Genomic DNA, 17,875 nt, shown 5'->3' with positions numbered 1-17,875 from the left:
GGTAAGATGGAGGATGACAGTTTTCTCCCACCCTTAGAGTTTGGTGACTAGGCAGCGTTACATTTAAGTGGCAAGGTGAACCTCATAATGTGAGAATGTGGGGTGCAGAACAACCGAATGAATTTGTTCAATTTAATGTGTTTTGTAGAGTTTCACTGTAAAATGTGTAGGTCCATTTTTCTTTGCCGAGAACATATCTCGATATTCTTGTGAACTTTCTTTTCCTTTCCGCGCTGGGTAGCCGCGTGGTCTGGGGCGTCTTGTCACGGCTCACGCTGCTCCCCCCCCCCCCCCCCCCCCCCGTCGGAGGTACCAGTCCTCCCTCGGGCACGGCTGTGTGTGTTGTCCTTAGCTTAAGTTCGTTTAAGTTAGATTAAGTAGTGTGTAAGCTTAGCGACCGATGACCTCAGCTGTTTGGTCCCACAAGACCTTACCACAAATTTTTAAAATTTATTTTCCCACAGTTGGAGACTGATTCGAACGACTTCATTTACCAACAGGATGGGGCACCGCCACACTGGCATCTGGAAGTGCGGGAATTTTTAAATCAAAGGATTACTGAACGATGGCTCGGTCACACTGGATGGATCAAATGATTCAGCCTTAGATTACTGGCCTCCAAGGTCACCATATCTCACTGTAAGGTATTATTTCTTGTGCAGGTTTATAAAAGACTGTTTATGTGCCTCCGTATACAACAACAATGAACTGAGACATCGGATAACAGCAGCTATGGAAGTTGTAACTCAAGACATGTTCGCTGCAACTATGGAACAATTTGAATACCGCATTGACATATGACGTGCATCTCAAGGGGAGCGTATTGAACACATATGAAAAGGTATGAAAGAGACTTTTTGAGTTTCCTGGTCATTAACCATTGTATATGTTTATTAGTTTCAGAAATATAGACGTGACAAATCGAATGATTCTTTTTGATATACCGCGCATAATATGCTAGCCATGGCGGAAGGGGGAGGGTAGGAGCTATTGGTGGGCTCGCCGGCTTGTCCGTGATTGGTGACAGTCTGCAAATGAATGCTTCGCTTTTGGAGGGCATGTTTTGTTCTTGGTGTGCGCGAAAATACACTGACAGTTCCCCCTGTAGCTATTTGTTTAAGCTGTCGCGACAGTGCTCGGTGAGGCTTCTAGAATCGCGACCGCTCGCGGGCCCGTTGCACAGCGATAGCCGGCGCCCAAGCCGCCGGAAGTTCGTAGCTGTCCTCCCTACTGGCGTTGTCAGGCTGCTTTATAATTTCAGCCGACTCCCGACGCGTCCACCATTCTGTAGCCAGCGCACGGCCTTCCTGGAACCAGATAGTCTGTCGCGAGTCACAATGGTGTTCCACTATCGCCGATTTATTATGGTGTGCTAATCGCACGTAGCATTCATGTTCTACTACTCGTGTGCTAACTGCTCTCCCTGTTTCCCCTATGTCTACGCTGTGATCGCGGAGCTGCCTACATAGGGGAAACAGGGAAAGGAGTTAGCACACGAGAAGTAGAACATGAACGCCACGTGAGATTAGCACAGCATCATAAATCGGCAATAGTGGAACACCGTTGTGACTTTCGACAGACTATCTTGTTCCAGAAAGCCCGTGTGGTGGCGACAGAAAGGTGGACGCGTCAACACAAAATTCGAGAGTCGGCTGAAATTATAAAGCAGCCTGACAACGCCAGTAGGGAGGACAGCTACAAACTTCCGGCGTCGTGGCTGCCGGCTATCCCTGTCCAACATCCGCCCCGATAGCTGAGTGGTCAGCGTGAAGGATTTCTGTCCTACCGGTCCGGGTTCGATTCCCGACTGGGTTGGAGATTTTCTCCGCTCAGGGACTGGGTGTCTTCATCATCATTTCATCCCCATCCAGAGTGCAGGTCGCCCAATCTGGCGTCGAATGTAATAAGACCTGCACCAAGGCGGCCGGACCTGCCCCGCTAGGGGCCTCCCTGCCAATGACACCAAACGCTCATCCTTGTCCAACGGGCCGCGAGCGATCGCGGGGCAGAAGCCTCACCAGGCCCGGACGCGACAGCCTAAACAAACAGCTGGAGAAGGACTGTCAGCGTATTTCCGCGCACACCAAGAAGGAAACCTGCCCACCAGAAGCGAACCGCTGATTTGCAGACTGTCGCCAATCGCTGACAAGCCGGCTAGTCCATCAGTAGCTTATTCCTTACACTCCCCCTTCCATTGTGACTAGCCTATTATATTTTAGAGCGAATAAAGTTTCAAAAATATGACACGTTAACGCCGTACGTCTACACTAAATAGAGTCATCTTTTCTCCACCAAAACCAGTCTTGCTCTGAGGCAGGCCATTCCAATACGGTCGAAATGCTGGTTTTAAGTTTATTATTAAGGGGAGGTTTACTATCTTTTGGTTAAAAAAATCGATTTTTTAGAAATTGCATTTTTGGATCCATAAAAGTGTTTAGAATCCACTCCTGAAACGGTTTTTCCGAATACAGAACGGAAATGTTTGTTATTCGCTGTTGTACAACAAAATGCACCTGCCTGAAATTGGCCTTTTTCACGCACCAGTTTTTTGCGGGAATTTCGATTTTGTAGCCGCGAAAAATTATTCTATATGCTTGCCCAAGGATCAAGTGATCAAGTGATCAAGGAGCTTACGACGTACTGCGGCTTGGTAATCCGACGACATTCCAATTCGGTGGAACAGATGAAGAAGGCAATTTGGGCAACTTATTTACTCAGTGTTCGGCAGATGACCACCCACAACACCAAAATTGTTCGTCTGGGGAAACTAGTTGGTGCAACTGGCGCATTACAGAGGCTACCGGACATCTGGACAAATATCAACACGACCAGCAGCTCTCCCAAAAAGTTCAAAACGTGATTCATCCGATCTACAAGGCCCTTTCGGAGGACTAGTTATTGTACCAGTGCTTGGGAGTAAACACACAAAATTCAAATGAAAGTTTGAACACGTGTGTTTGGAAGTTAGCCCCCAAGTATTTGCATTCTGGTGCGAAGACTGTGGAGACTGCAACTTTCCTGGCAGTGAGCTGCTGCAAGGAAGGGTATTCAGAAATTCTGAAGACGATGACAGCGATGGATGTCACCCTGGGACTCTATTCGACGCAGTTCGCCAAGCAGTTCGAGATGACAGGCATCTTATCCGCATTGCTGTAACGGATAGTGCAGCCACGTCTCGATCCCTGAGTCAACAGATGGGGACGTTTTCAAGGCAACAACCATCTGCACGAACAGTTAGACGACATTTGCAGCAGCATGGACTATCAGCCCGGAGACCATGGCTGCGGTTACCCTTGACGCTACATCACAGACAGGAGCGCCTGCAATGGTGTACTCAACGACGAACCTGGGTGCACGAATGGCAAAATATCATTTTTTCAGATGAATCCAGGTTCTGTTTACAGCATCATGATGGTCTCATCCGTGTTTGGCGACATCGCGGTGAACGAACATTGGATGAGTGTGTTCGTCATCGCCATACTGGCGTATCACCCGGCGTGATGGTATGGGGTGCCATTGGTTACACGTCTCGGTTATCTCTTGTTCGCATTGACGGCACTTTGAACAGTGGACGTTACATTTCAGATGTGTTACGACACGTGGCTCTACCCTTCATTCGATCCCTGCGAAACCCTACATTTCAGCGGGATAATGCACGACCGCATGTTGCAGGTCCTGTACGGGCCTTTCTGGATACAGAAAATGTTCGACTGTTGCCCTGGCCAGCACATTCTGCAGATCTCTCATCAATTGAAAACGTCTGGTCAATGGTGGTCGAGCAACTGGCTCGTCACAATACGCCAGTCACTACTCTTGATGAACTGTGATATCGTGTTGAAGCTGCATGGACAGCTGTACCTGTACACGCCATCCAAGCTCTGTTTGACTCAATGCTCAGGCGTATCAATGCCGTTATTACGGCCAGAGGTGGTTGTTCTGGGTACTGATTTCTCAGGATCTATGCACCCAAATTGGGTGAGAATGTAATCACATGTCAGTTCTAGTATAATATATTTGTCCAATGAATACCCGTTTATCATCTGCATTTATTCTTGGTGTAGCAATTTTAATGACCAGTAGTGCATTTTACACAATGACGCGGTAAAACAACCAAAGAAATTTTAATAATTAAATATCTAAATGTTATTCCAGAGCTAAATATTAAGAGAAGAAGTTAATTGCCATTTAAAGTACTTCTTGAGATCTTTAAAAGCTTTTAGTGTTAAAAAAATTGTTATGTATACAATGGGGATCACAGTTAACAGCGAAAACTGACACTGTGGAAGTGTACGACAACGGAAGTAAAAACGTTCCCGAAAACATTGTAAGCGAGCTATTTTCGAGGAAATTGAGAATGTGAGGTTTGCAAACGGACCGTTTCTGGTAAAATTGCCAATGTATTGCTATAGAATATAATAAGAACGGTATCTAAGTTCTCTCAAGTGCGGAACCTTGTGTGGGACGAGGGAGTTTCTGTGAGAGACAAACAGACCAAGTGTAAAACGTATCTCCTGTTGATTATGACATACAGATTGGAGTGCTGTGTAATTAACAAGGCAGATTTGCTGATACGAAATAAAGTTTTTACGATAAAATTACGAGTAAAGATATCAGAGGTGAAAGTCGGTCTGTCAGTGACAGAGACTGGGTACGGCTCAAGTGGACTGGACGTGTGAAGAGCACGAGGGATTTTGTACAGAAATGTGCAGGGAAAAGACCAATAAGACGAACCAGAAAACGATGGCAGAACCAGATTAAAGAAGATCTGAAGACTAGAGGAGAAAACTGGGAAACGATATCAAGACAATAAGTATGTCAATATAGAACAAAACGGAGGCAAATTGTTCATAAACACCCTACCGGCCTCTCTGAAAGGATACGATAATGACGATGATGATGTTGGTTACCAGTTGGCACTCCTGGAATATCACTTTTGTCTTACTTATTGCAAATGTATCTGAAATGTAAACTTATCGATTCAGCAAATATCTAAATGGGCTCTAATTCTACCCAGTGCCTACCACACCTTGCACATCGTTCGGGAATATGTAAATATATAACAGTATTGTCACAAGTTTCTTTATTGTGGAACCTGCAGCGTATATTATATCACAGTAGGACATTATGTAGAGTGTTGGAAAACAGTATGCTGATTGATATTTTATTTTGGTTATAAGCTTATTCCGGCTTTATTGCCTTCATAAGTACATGTCGTGACGTTGAGACAGACGTTTGTCAACTTTGAGCAAAAAGCGTCGGAAGCTCTTTACGACTATTCGCAGGTGATGAGGTTGTCTACAAGAAAGTAGCAACAGCAGAAAACGGTATCGATTTGCAGCATTGCCTACAGATGACTGATGACTTATGCTGTCTCTGGCAGTTGACCCTGAAGTAAATAATCGTAACGTATTGCGCATACATAGGAAAAGAAATCGACTGTTGTACAACTACACTATTGATGATAAATTAAATAGTATCTACTGTAAAATGGCTAGGAGGAACTATCCAGAGCGACTTTAAGTGGAATGAACAGAAAAACAATTAGAGGGAAAAGCAGATGCCAGACTGAGATTCATAGAAGAATCTTAAGGAAATGTGATTTATCCAAGAAGGAAGTGACTTGTAACTCTGTTGTAAGTCACATGTTCGACCAATTCTTGGGTATTGTTCATCAGTCTTGGATCTTTACCAGGCGGGTCTGATAGAAGAGAGAGAGAGAGAGAGAGAGAGAGAGAGAGAGAGAGAGAGAGAAGATCCAACGAAGAGCGGCGCGTTTCGTCACGGGTTCGTTTAGTCCGTGCGAGAGCATTATAGACTTGTTCAACAAAGTCTAGAGGCAGAAATTACAAGAAAGGCGTTGTGGATCACGGAGAAGTTTACCACTGAAATTTCGAAGGAGTACTTTCCGGGAAGTCGGACAACAAATCACTTCCTCCCACATACTCCTACATCTGGCGAAATGACCACGACGGGAAAATCAAATTAGAGCTAATATAGAAGATTAGTGACAATCACTCTTCCCACGGGGCATTCGCGAGTGGAACAGGAAAGGGGGGATCAGTTAAAAGTACCAAAATCACCCTTCGCCAAACATTGTTAGGTGGTTTGTGGAGTGTGATGTAGATGTAGATGAACACGAATGGATTTTGTTTATTATGATGGTTAATTTAGTTCATGCACTCGAGGTTTTGATTTAGCACAAGCAGCAATGAAGGCGGGCTACGGGTGTAGCTGGTATGTGCTTTCAGTTACCGAAGAAGTAAGTGCAGTATTCACTGGAGGCTTGTGTGCCCTATACAGACAGCTACGGCACAACGGAAGTGAAGTCCGCGCGCGATGCTATGCCACTTTCACGTTCAGCCTGCTCGCACTGAGCGGTTGGTTCTGTGGAAGAAACGCAGTCCATATTTTGTTCCCATTGAGATGAAATCACCACATTCATTTCTTCCGGAAAATATTCGGTTTAGCAACGCCTAACTTTCAAAAAAGTAATTGTGCCTCCACCTGACGTTTCGTTTCACAGCACATAGTTAAAGAATACGTATTTCTTGTGTTATTGGGGACAGTCTGCACGCAGTTACCGATGCGATTTCTTTAATTTTCATGAGAGCGTCAATATATGGTGAACGTGCAGGCAAGCACTTTATAACAGTCGAGTAAAAAATTTTTGTGCTAGCCGCTTGCATGTGCAGAGCGCAAGAGTGAAAAGTTATTCCTTTTGTGAGTGTTTGTGTTTTATTATGACCAACTGGCGCGAAGAGACAAAAATTTAATACGGTAACGGCATGCTAAGCTAGGTTATCTTTCCTGCAGTGTCATTTTCTGCTCTTATCATTCTGAGTAGGAACATACAGAAATTATCTTATCGCAGAGTACTATTGAAATAACAGTAGATACTTTTCTTTATTGATTTTTCTTCATGAGAGGGGCGGGGGGAGGGGGCAAGGGGGCAGTGTTGAAAGTGAATAAGGCCGCTTTTCAAACCAAGGTTTTTAAAGTTTAACGAAAATTTTAGTTATATAAAACAGACGAAATGAATTAGGTTTTTAAAAAATAAATTGGTGAAAAATTTTATGATTTTTAATTTTCTGCAGTTTGTTTTACACACTCGTAAGTGCGTAGTTAAAGATGATGACCGAGCGAGGTGGCGCAGTGGGTAGCACACTGGACTCGCATTCGGGAGGACGACGGTTCAATCCCACGTCCGGCCATCCTGATTTAGATTTTCCGTGATTTCCCTAAATCGCTCCAGGCAAATGCCGGAATGGTTCCTTTCAAAGGGCACGGCCGACTTCCTTCCCTGTCCTTCCGTAATCCGATGAGACCGATGACCTCGCTGTCTGGTCTCCTTCCCCCCCCCCCCCGCCCCCCCCCAAAAAACGTTGATGCTGATACTGTTGTGATCTAAAAGTGATCATTATGAACATGATAATTTTCACGTAATACGAAGGAGACGAAATGGTGAGCACTACAGTAGGACCCAGTGGAACTGCAGGAAGCACTTAGCAGTTGTTGAGGGGGAGATTGAAGGAGGGAGAACTCGGAAGGATGGGGTGATAAGAGAGGCTGCTGATAAGAAAGGGAGGAAGGTTATATCTCTGGGTAGATTTCATTGTAGGGTAGTGGCAGTAACGGTAAAGAGGACGCAGCTCTCTGGGCACTGAATTCGTATACAGGGCGGATGAGATCAAATTTTCGTGCAACCATTCAGATTCAGAATTTCTCCGGCTTCGCTAAATCAGCTCAGGAGAATCTCAGGATGGTTTTGTTGAAAGGCTGCAGCCAGTTCCTGGGCTGATGCTTTAACTCTAGTGACTGCGACATTCGCTGGCAATTGAACTCTTAGTTTCGATTCTTTACTAAAAGTGTATGTTATATTTAGCGCAATATTCCCAGCAGATTTAGTTTCACGTTATTTATACTTCCTTTACGTTTTCATGTGTTTTTCATATGTTCAAGCAAAAATCATTCAGCCACACAAACATGTAGCAAGGGTCCTTTTTTTAAACTGAACCTTTATAAAAACTTGTCACACCAATGAAAATGTAGATTATGCGTATCTTATCTGAAACTTCGTGCCTTCCTTCCAATTTGGTTCCTAAACATATGATTATCTGTTTCCATGGACGGCCATCTTCTATAACAGCTGTTGAGAATCAATTAATATCGGTTTTTTCCGTCTTAAAGCTTAGTGTAGTGAGCTCATGACGGGAAAAACAGCAGTAACTGATATATAATTATCTACGAAATGCCTATGCAACTGTCATCATCAGGGAATGAAATTCTGTTCTGAGAATTCTACTGCTACTGAAGTAATTAATCAGTTCCAATGAGTCCTGAGAATACAGTGGACCATCTTAAAGAAAATAAGAAAAAAATATTTCTCCAGGTTATCTTTTCCGCAGTGAACCTTCCATATTTTACTGCCTGCACGCATTTTACGCATGGTGGCGTCTAACGCAATTAGATATAGTGGTTTAGCTACATTCGAATCATTTTACTACTGAAAGACAAAATTCTTTCAGATAACAGATCTGTAATCATATTGGCTTAGTCGGACGCTATATTCGGTGGAACATGTTTTGATCTACTCTCTGTTGTGGTTCAAATGGTTCAAATGGCTCTGAGCACTATGGGACTCAACTGCTGTGGTCATAAGTCCCCTAGAACGTAGAACTACTTAAACCTAACTAACCTAAGGACATCACACACACCCATGCCCGAGGCAGGATTCGAACCTGCGACCGTAGCAGTCCCGCGGTTCCGGACTGCAGCGCCAGACCCGCTAGACCACCGCGGCCGGCCACTCTCTGTTGTCCTCAAATGTAATTTTACGAACCTGATTATAGTAGTACATTCATTTTCAATCTTTTCAATTGCTCTTTTCAAGAAGTTTCCACAGAGAGCAGTATTAGCTCTCAAAATTACAGCAGCAAATTCAAGTAAGATAGTCTTCGCTTTCTAGACGTAGGGTGTGTTGTCGCAGTGTATCACGCAATATTAAAAAAAAAAAAAGAAACTAAACTGCGCCCGAACAGGCCATGAAGGCCCAACGGTACCGACCGACTGCCGTGTCATCATCAGCCCATAGGCGTCACTGGATGCGGATATGCAGGGGCATGTGGTTATCATACCGCTCTCCAGGCCGTATCTCAGTTTACGAGACCGGAGCCGCTACTTCTCAATCAAGTAGCTACTCAGTTTGCCTCACAAGGGCTGAGTACACCCCGTTTGCCAACAGCGCCCAGCAGACCGGATGGTCACCCATCCAAGTGCTAGCCCAGCTTCGGTGATCTGACGGGAACCAGCGTTACCACTGCGGCAAGGCGATTGCCGCAAATCATCAACAGACTTCGCTAACAGTCAAAGAATATCATTCTGAGATTACTATAGTGTATTTATTTATTTACCTTTATTAATGTTCCCTCACTTAAGTTAACTAATATGGACTGTATTACATTTCTGAAACAAATTGTAAAATAAAAGATGCATAAGTATTGTTATTTTTATAGCTATTACAAGTCGCACGATTTTAGGCTGGGTAGCACCTCCATGTACGTGCGGCACAAGCAAGCCATTAATGTTAATTTTTCCCTGGGCAGCAGGTCAGGCGTTGGAGTGTGGACCGTGGACACAAAACGGTTAGTCTGTATTGACAGGTGGTGCACTTAGAGGTGCAGCTGAGACCATGCAGAAAACATCAGTTCGTGAAGTTTGTGACGTGTTTGTGGGAACACGGTTCGATGCAGGGCAAAAATAACCAACACACTAACGTGTGTACATATTAAAAGTCACACATAAAAAATCTGCACTTATGCCCATTACACCTCGCATTTTTAAAAAAAATTTAAAATATATCACTAAGTTTTTAAAATTGTGTAGATCGCAAATAATATACGATCGTAAAAACTGATAAATTGTTTCTGTTGTTCAGACAACCATCTTCAGATCTGGAAATGATGCCTTGTTTGTGTTGTTTATACAACCACCTTCAGATCTGGAAGAACAATCGAAAACTGGTTAAACTTAACGAAATATCTTCAAGCACATACACATTTGTGTAAGGTAACGTATAAAGGTTACGACGTACCAGTCATAATGCCAGCGTACGGAAGACGGACAGACTGTGCATCGTCTGTATAACTGGAATTATATAGACTCTGACATTCTTTACCATAATGTCTGTGCCTTTACTTCTGCACTTTAACTTACTTCAAATGTGTATATGCTTGAAGATTATTTCTTTCAGTTTAATCGAAGGCCATTTGCTGTTTTCTCTTGTTCTTTCAGATCAGAAAATGATTATATGGTCAACCGAAACTAGCAATCAGATTTTAAGATTGTGTGTTATTTGTGATCGAGACAATTTGAGAAACCTACAATACATTTAAATTTTTTATAAGAATTTTGAGATCGCTTTTCTCCATGTTAGGTACTACTATCCAGTGTGTTGCTGTGACCTGATTCCCTGTTGGGGCACGGCCATTTTCACCATGTATGTTGCTCTGCGATTGTTTCTACCCACAAATATATGTATTTAGTTAACCATTACCAGTCTAATGATTACATCTATCCTTCATATAATACTGAAAACAAAATCTAATAATTATCTAAACTTGATTATTACGTAAGGCTGCGCGACTTACGACGTCTCAGTTACTACCACTTTCTGTTCAGCTAGTCTCCTTTCTGTAGGCCTCCGTAAACATTTGCCTCCTAGACATGTTCCTTCCATGTACTTCGTGGGCCTCTCCTTCCTTCTCCCTTGTGGAGTTTATTTTCAAGTTCGCTTCGACCGCCCAACGTCATCTAACCTTTCTAGAGGGCCAAGTCGCAATGGCGGTTTTGTTTCTGTTACATCTATGATCGTCTTGGTGGCTCCTGTAATCTCTGTTATTGTATTGTTTTTCAAATTGCCCATCGACGAAAAGCCCCATCTTTTTCTACAAAAATCAGTTTCCAGTTGCCAGTTTCTCACTGGCTCTTATTCACATCTCACGTTCCTGCACGGTGAGTAGCAATACTCTCAACAAGGGATTTAGATACGATCTGCTTCGTCGTTTTTGGTAGTCCAGAGAACAGAATTGTCGAACTATTCTTTTACCTTGGTTCATTTTGCTATTTACATCAATTGTGCTTTTCCTAATATTAATTAAAATAACAATAAAAAGGAAAAAATAATAAAATTAAGCAAAAACTAAGGAACAGCCATTCTAAAGTTAAATTTAGAGGTGAAATTTCCAGAAGTTTTGAGAGTAAAACTTGAGTTAGAGAGGGACAGAGTACACCAGCTGCTCTTCCATTGTGCTATGGAAAACATCATGAGGGAATAGTGAATGTCATTAGGAGAAATTCAGATCAGGAGGAAATCAGATTAAGTTACGAAAGGAACAACCTAACGTAGACTGTCTAATTTGTGAGGAACGACTGCCACTCAGAAATAAATCTCAACATTCCAGAGGTTTCCGTTAAAAACCAATAAGACTGGAGCCAGCTGGCAGAAGAAAGCAGGGAAAAACATCGAGAAACGAGTCAAACTTGGAAGAAATGAAAAGAGAAACTTAATGCATACCGGCTTATACGTAAAAAAGGAAAAACGGAATCTGTGAGGTTAAATGAAAACAGAATAGAAAAGAAAGAAACAGTAACAATAAGAGATTTGTAATTATTCTAAACATTTATGCAAGTGGTCACAATTATTATGCAAGTTTTGAAGTTTTCTGAAGAAATTTTAATGGCCAGGGTCTTTTTTGTCCAATTTCCTTCTCGCACTAGCTTCTCGATCCTCATGGATCCGAAAACAAGTGGATGGTTTACTGGAGTATTTGCCATTTCCTGTCCAGAACTTTCTGAAAGCGGCCGGACAACAAACAGGATTTCAACTATTGCCTTCTGTGTGGGCCTCACTGCCTCAGTATATTTGGAAAATGACATGGTTTCTCCAGGCTGTGTTTTGAATTACTTTACTTACATTCCTAGTTTCAGATACTGTCCATTTTCAAGTGTGTCTATAAACATACAACACATCATAACAAAAAATATAAAATAGAAAAAAATAGCAAAAATGGAAAAAGAGAGGAAATACACGAAAATTATATTACATTGGATACAGCATTAATTAAACATAATGTTTACCTATAGTAACAGATGTGGACACGGATGTGGCAGAATAGCTACACACACACGCACTAGACACATACTGTGCAGTATGTACATATATATCATGTACAGCACTACGTCCATTTTGACGTCTTAATACTATTTGATTTACCTTCGACCCATTGTTATTCTACCTTAATTATTTCCTGTATGGACATCGGTTATCTATGAAGCCTGATAAGTTTGTTTTTCCTGCGCTTGATTTCTGATGTCCGTTTCGTGTTTTCATACGCTGTGGATGTGAACAATTGGTTTAAAAAAAATAGGTAGCTTTTTCTTTATAGTTATTTCATCCCCCCCTCGCCCCATATGGGCGAGAGGAGTGAGGGGCTTTCAGCGATACTGTCAACCAGTTTTGCAATGAACTGACAAGAAACTCCAAATGAGATGAAAAAATACTAAACAGAAATGTGAGATATTTACAATGAATTTAAAATCATTTTTAAAGGTGAAAATAAAATGGCTATTTTTATATACAGTAAACATGAATTCCTTCGCTTTTAGCTAAAAACAGTTGTAATAAAAGTTAAAAAAGACAGAAACACAATATGAGTACATTTAAAAACATTTTGAAAAACATGATGCAGAGCAGTGATGTTAAGAAGCAGCACTTCACTGGCACTAAAACTGGAAGGGTCTGCCCGGGGATAGGTATTCCGCTGTTGAAAGCAAAAAGGTTGGTTGTTGAGGAGGGTAGAAGAAGGGGGATGGCACGGGTACTAGAATACCCGGTAGGGGACACACGCAGGGGGGCTGCGACACTAGGCTGTGAGCAGTGACGTCACTGTGAACCCTCTCGCCACGTCACACTGCATTGGAACGCATTGGCATACATGTTTAACTAATACACAGGTGTGAATGTAATCGAGATTTTCCATTTTTTGTATATTTACTTTTATTATTATTATTAAGCTTTATGTCAGTTAGATAACTTTTTATAAGGTCAGTGAAATGCTAGAGTAAAGCCTCCGGATGTTGTCAACCTCTTTCACCATCTCAGAGGGCACTGCTCTTTTCCTGGGAGAAGGACAAGAGACAACACTGTCGTGCGGGATTAGCCGAGCGGTCTTAGGCGCTGCAGTCATGGGCTGTGCGGCTGATCCCGGCGGAGGTTCGAGTCCTCCCTCGGGCATGGGTGTGAGTGTTTGTCCTTAGGATAATTTAGGTTAAGTAGTGTGTAAGCTTAGGGACTGATGACCTTAGCAGTTAAGTCTCATAAGAGTTCACACACATTTGAACATTTGATAACACTTTATGAGAGAGGCATCGTAAAGTCGTCTTTGCGGTATCTTCAGATGATCAGTTAGTACACTGTCCTTTCATAACCACTTGCTGTAGACAGAAAAAGAGCCCTGGAACTCATTTTGAAAATGTTTTAGTTTTAATAACTCAGCGCTCCATCGAGAGAAACGATCATGTAAATCTGCGTTCTTTTACCTTACGTCTTTTATTTCTGTTGCATGATTTCTAACCGTTGGCATAACCCCATATTGTCGCATTCGCAGCAATGTTTGTTTTCACGGTTCACGTTTTGTCTAGTGGCAAGTCCTTCAGTAGTTGGTAATATATTTACCATTAAAATCTCTTATACTTCTTTACAGTAGCTTCGTTTTTCTTCACGTTTACAAGTGTTTAACTATACTCGTTTCGTCTCATATATGAAACGTAATTCCTAACTTACTTAGGTGTATGTTGTGGTTGGTACAACTGGCGATCGCGCACCAAGCTATTATTTTTCACTTAAAAATATACTCCTTCAATACATTGATAATTACAGCGTAACTCCGTACTCAATCTCCAGCCACTAATAAAATATCAATAATCCGTAAACCACCTTGTTTTCGCCCGAAAACGTAATCACAACACAATACGTTATGGCATATGCGCACTACTGACCGCTGATTAGGTTCACTGTGAAGTCATCAGCGCGGCTTGTTGCTGCGCGTACACCTCCTGATCCCTACCGTGTATTCTAGTATCCGTGCGGGGGTGGTATATGGACTGTACTACCGACGGGGTAAGAGTGGCTGTTGGGATAGAAGAGGGTGCAGAGTGGAGGAGGTGTCAACGAGGCTAAAATTTGATCGATAAAACGGGTTAGCGAAACAAGGGTGTGAGGGGAAGCAGGGGACTATGAAAATATGGCGAAGGGAGGGAGAGGTAGCCTTGAAGAGGTGGAACGGCTGATGTGGACTTAAAGTTGGTCGATATCCGTCGCTATATGTGCCACTTACCAATTCTGTACCCAACATATGTTGTTGTTGTTGTTGTTGTTGTTGTGGTCTTCATTCCAAAGACTGGTTTGATGTAGCTCTCCATGCAACTCTATCCTGTGCAAGCCTCTACATCTCGGAGTAAGTACTGCAACCTACATCCTCCTTAAACTGTTTAGTGTATTCATCTCTTGGTCTCCCTCTAATATTTTTACCCTCCAGGATTCCTTAAAATACTAAATTGGTGATCCCTTGATGCCTCAGAACGTCTCCTGTGAACTGATCCCTGCTTCTAGTCAAGTTGTGCCACAAATTCCTCTTCTCTCCAGTTCTATACAGTACCTTCTCATTAATTACATGATCTACCATGTAATTTTCAGTATTCTTTTGTAGCACCACGTTCCAAAAGTTTCTATTCCCTTCTTGTCTAAACTGTTTATCGTCCATGTTTCACTTCCATACATGGCTATATTCCACACAAATACTTTCAGCGAAGACTTTTTGATACTTAAATCTATACTCGATATTAACAAATTTCTCTTCTTCAGAAATGCTTTCCTTGCCATCACATTTTATATCTTCTCTACATCGACTATAATCAGTTATTTTGTTGCCCAAAACTCATCTACGACTTTGTGTTTCATTTCCCAATCTAACCCCTCAGCATCACCTGATTTTATTCGACTACATTCCATTATCCTCATTTTGCTGTAGTTGATGATCATCTTATATACTCCTTTCAAGACACTGTCTATTCTGTTCAACTGCTCTTACAAGTCTTTTGCTGTCTCTGACAGAATTACAGTGTCATCGCCAAACCTCAAGGTTTTTATTTCTTCTCCCTGGATTTTAATTCCTACTCCATATTTTTTTGTTTCCTTTACTGTTTGCTCGATATGCAGTTTGAATAACATCGGGGATAGGCTACAACCCTGTCTCACTCCCTACCCAGCCCCTGCTTCCTATTCGTGTCCTTCGACTCATAACTGCCATCTGGTTTCTGTACAAATTATAAATAGCTTTCATTCCCTGTATTTTACCCCTGCCACCTTCAGAATTTGATATACAGTATTCCAGTCAGTATTGTCAAACGCTTTCTCTAAGTCTACAAATGCTGTAAATCTGCTATCTTCTAACATAAGTCATAGCGTCAGTATTGCCTCGCGTGTTCCTACATTTCTACGGAATCAAAACTGATCTTCCCCGAGGTCCGCTTCTACCGGTTTTGCCATTCGTCTGTAAAGAATTCGTGATAGTATTTTGCAACCGTAACTTATTAAACTGATAGTTCGGTAATTCTCACACCTGTCAACACGTGCTTTCTTTGGAATTAGAATTATTATATTCTTCTTGAAGTCTGAGGGTATTTCGCCTGTCTCATATGTCTTGCTCACCAGATGGAAAAGTTTAGTCATGGTTGGCTCTCCCAAGGCTATCAGTAGTTATAATGGAATGTTGCCTACTCCTGAGGCCTTGTTCCGACTTAGGTCTTCCATTGTTCTATCAAATTGTTCACTCAGTGTCATATCTGCCATCTCATCTGCATCTACATCCTCTTCGATTTCCATAATATTGTCCTCAAGTACATCTCCCTTGTACAGACCCTCTATATACTCCACCCCTCTGCCTTCACTTGTTTGATTAGAACTGGTTTTCCATCTCAGCTCTTGATATTCGTACAGGTTGTTCTCTTTCCTCCAAAGGTCTCTTTAATTATCCTGTACATCTTCATCTACATGGATACTCTGTAAATCACATTTAAGTGCCTGGCAGAGGGTTCAGCGAACCACCTTCACAATTCTCTATTATTCCAATCTCGTATAGCGCGCGGAAAGAATGAACACCTGTATCTTTTCGTACGAGCTCTGATTTCCCTTATTTCATCGTGGTGATCGTTATGCCTTATGTAGGTCGGTGTCAACAAAATACTTTCGCATTCGGAGGAGAAAGTTGGTGATTGGAATTTCGTGAGAAGATTCCGTCGCAACGAAAAACGCCTTTCTTTTAATGATTTCCAGCCCAAATCCTGTATCATTTCTGTGACATTCTCTCCCATATTTCGCGATAATACAAAACATGCTGCCTTTCTTTGAACTTTTTAGATGTACTCCGTCAGTGCTATCTGGTAAGGATTCCACACCGCGCAGCAGTATTCTAAAAGAGGACGGACCTGCGTAGTGTAGGCAGTCTCCTTAGTAGGTCTGTTACATTTTCTAAGCGTCCTGTCAATAAAACGCAGCCTTTGGTTAGCCTTCCCCACAACATTATCTATGTTTCCCTTCCTATTTAAGTTGTTCGTAATTGTAATACCTAGGTATTTAGTTGAATTTACGGCTTTTAGATTAGACTGATTTATCGTGTAACCGAAGTTTAACGAGTTCCTTGTCGCACTCATGTTGATGACCTCACACTTTTCGTTATTTAGGGTCAACTGCCACTTTTCGCACCATTCAGATATTTTTTCTGAATCGTTTTGCAGTTTTTTTTTTATCTTCTGATGACTTTATTAGTCGATAAACGACAGCGTCATCTGCAAACAACCGAAGACGTCTGCTCAGATTGTCTCCCAAATCGCGTATATAGATAAGGAACAGCAAAGGGCCTGTAACACTACCTTGGGGAACGCCTGAAATAACTTCTGTTTTACTCAATGACTTTCCATCAATTGCTACTAACTACTGACCTCTCTGACAGGAAATCGCAAATCCAGTCACATAACTGAGACGATATTCCATAAGCACGCAATTTTACTACAAGCCGCTTGTGTGGTACAGTGTCAAAAGCCTTCCGGAAATCCAGGAATACGGAATCGATCTGAAATCCCTTATAAATAGCACTCAGCACTTCATGTGAATAAAGAGCTAGTTGTGTTTCACAGGAACGGTGTTTTCTAAACCCATGTTGACTGTGTGTCAATAGACCGTTTCCTTCGAGGTAATTCATAATGTTCGAACACAATACATATTCTAAAATCCTGCTGCATATCGACGTTAACGATATGGGCCTGTAATTTAGTGGATTACTCCTACTATCTTTCTTGAATATTGGTATGACCTCTGCAACTTTCCAGTCTTTGGGTACGGATATTTCGTCGAGAGAACGGTTCTATATGATTGTTAAGTATGGAACTAATGCATCAGCATACTCCGAAAGGAACCTAATTGGTATACAGTCTGTAAGTAGACTGTATAGGTTTTCCTATTGGTAACGCCACGTAGCGCTGTGTATAAAATCACTGCCTGTGCTGTGTGCAGTCTGTGGCTAGTTTGCGTTGTTGTCTGCCATTGTAGTGTTGGGCAGCTGGATGTGAACAGCACATAGCGTTGGCAGTTGGAGGTGAGCCGCCAGCAGTGGTGGATGTGGGGAGAGAGATGGCGGAGTTGTGAAATTTGTAATACTGGATGGCATGAACTGCTATATATATTATGATTATTAAGGTAAATACATTGTTTGTTCTCTATTAAAATCTTTCATTTGCTAATTATGCCTATCAGTAGTTAGTG

Source organism: Schistocerca cancellata, chromosome 5 (assembly GCF_023864275.1).
Source record: "Schistocerca cancellata isolate TAMUIC-IGC-003103 chromosome 5, iqSchCanc2.1, whole genome shotgun sequence".
Lineage (NCBI taxonomy): Eukaryota > Metazoa > Arthropoda > Insecta > Orthoptera > Acrididae > Schistocerca > Schistocerca cancellata.
The sequence above is the reverse complement of the archived record's forward strand: the minus strand, read 5'-3'. Positions refer to the sequence as shown.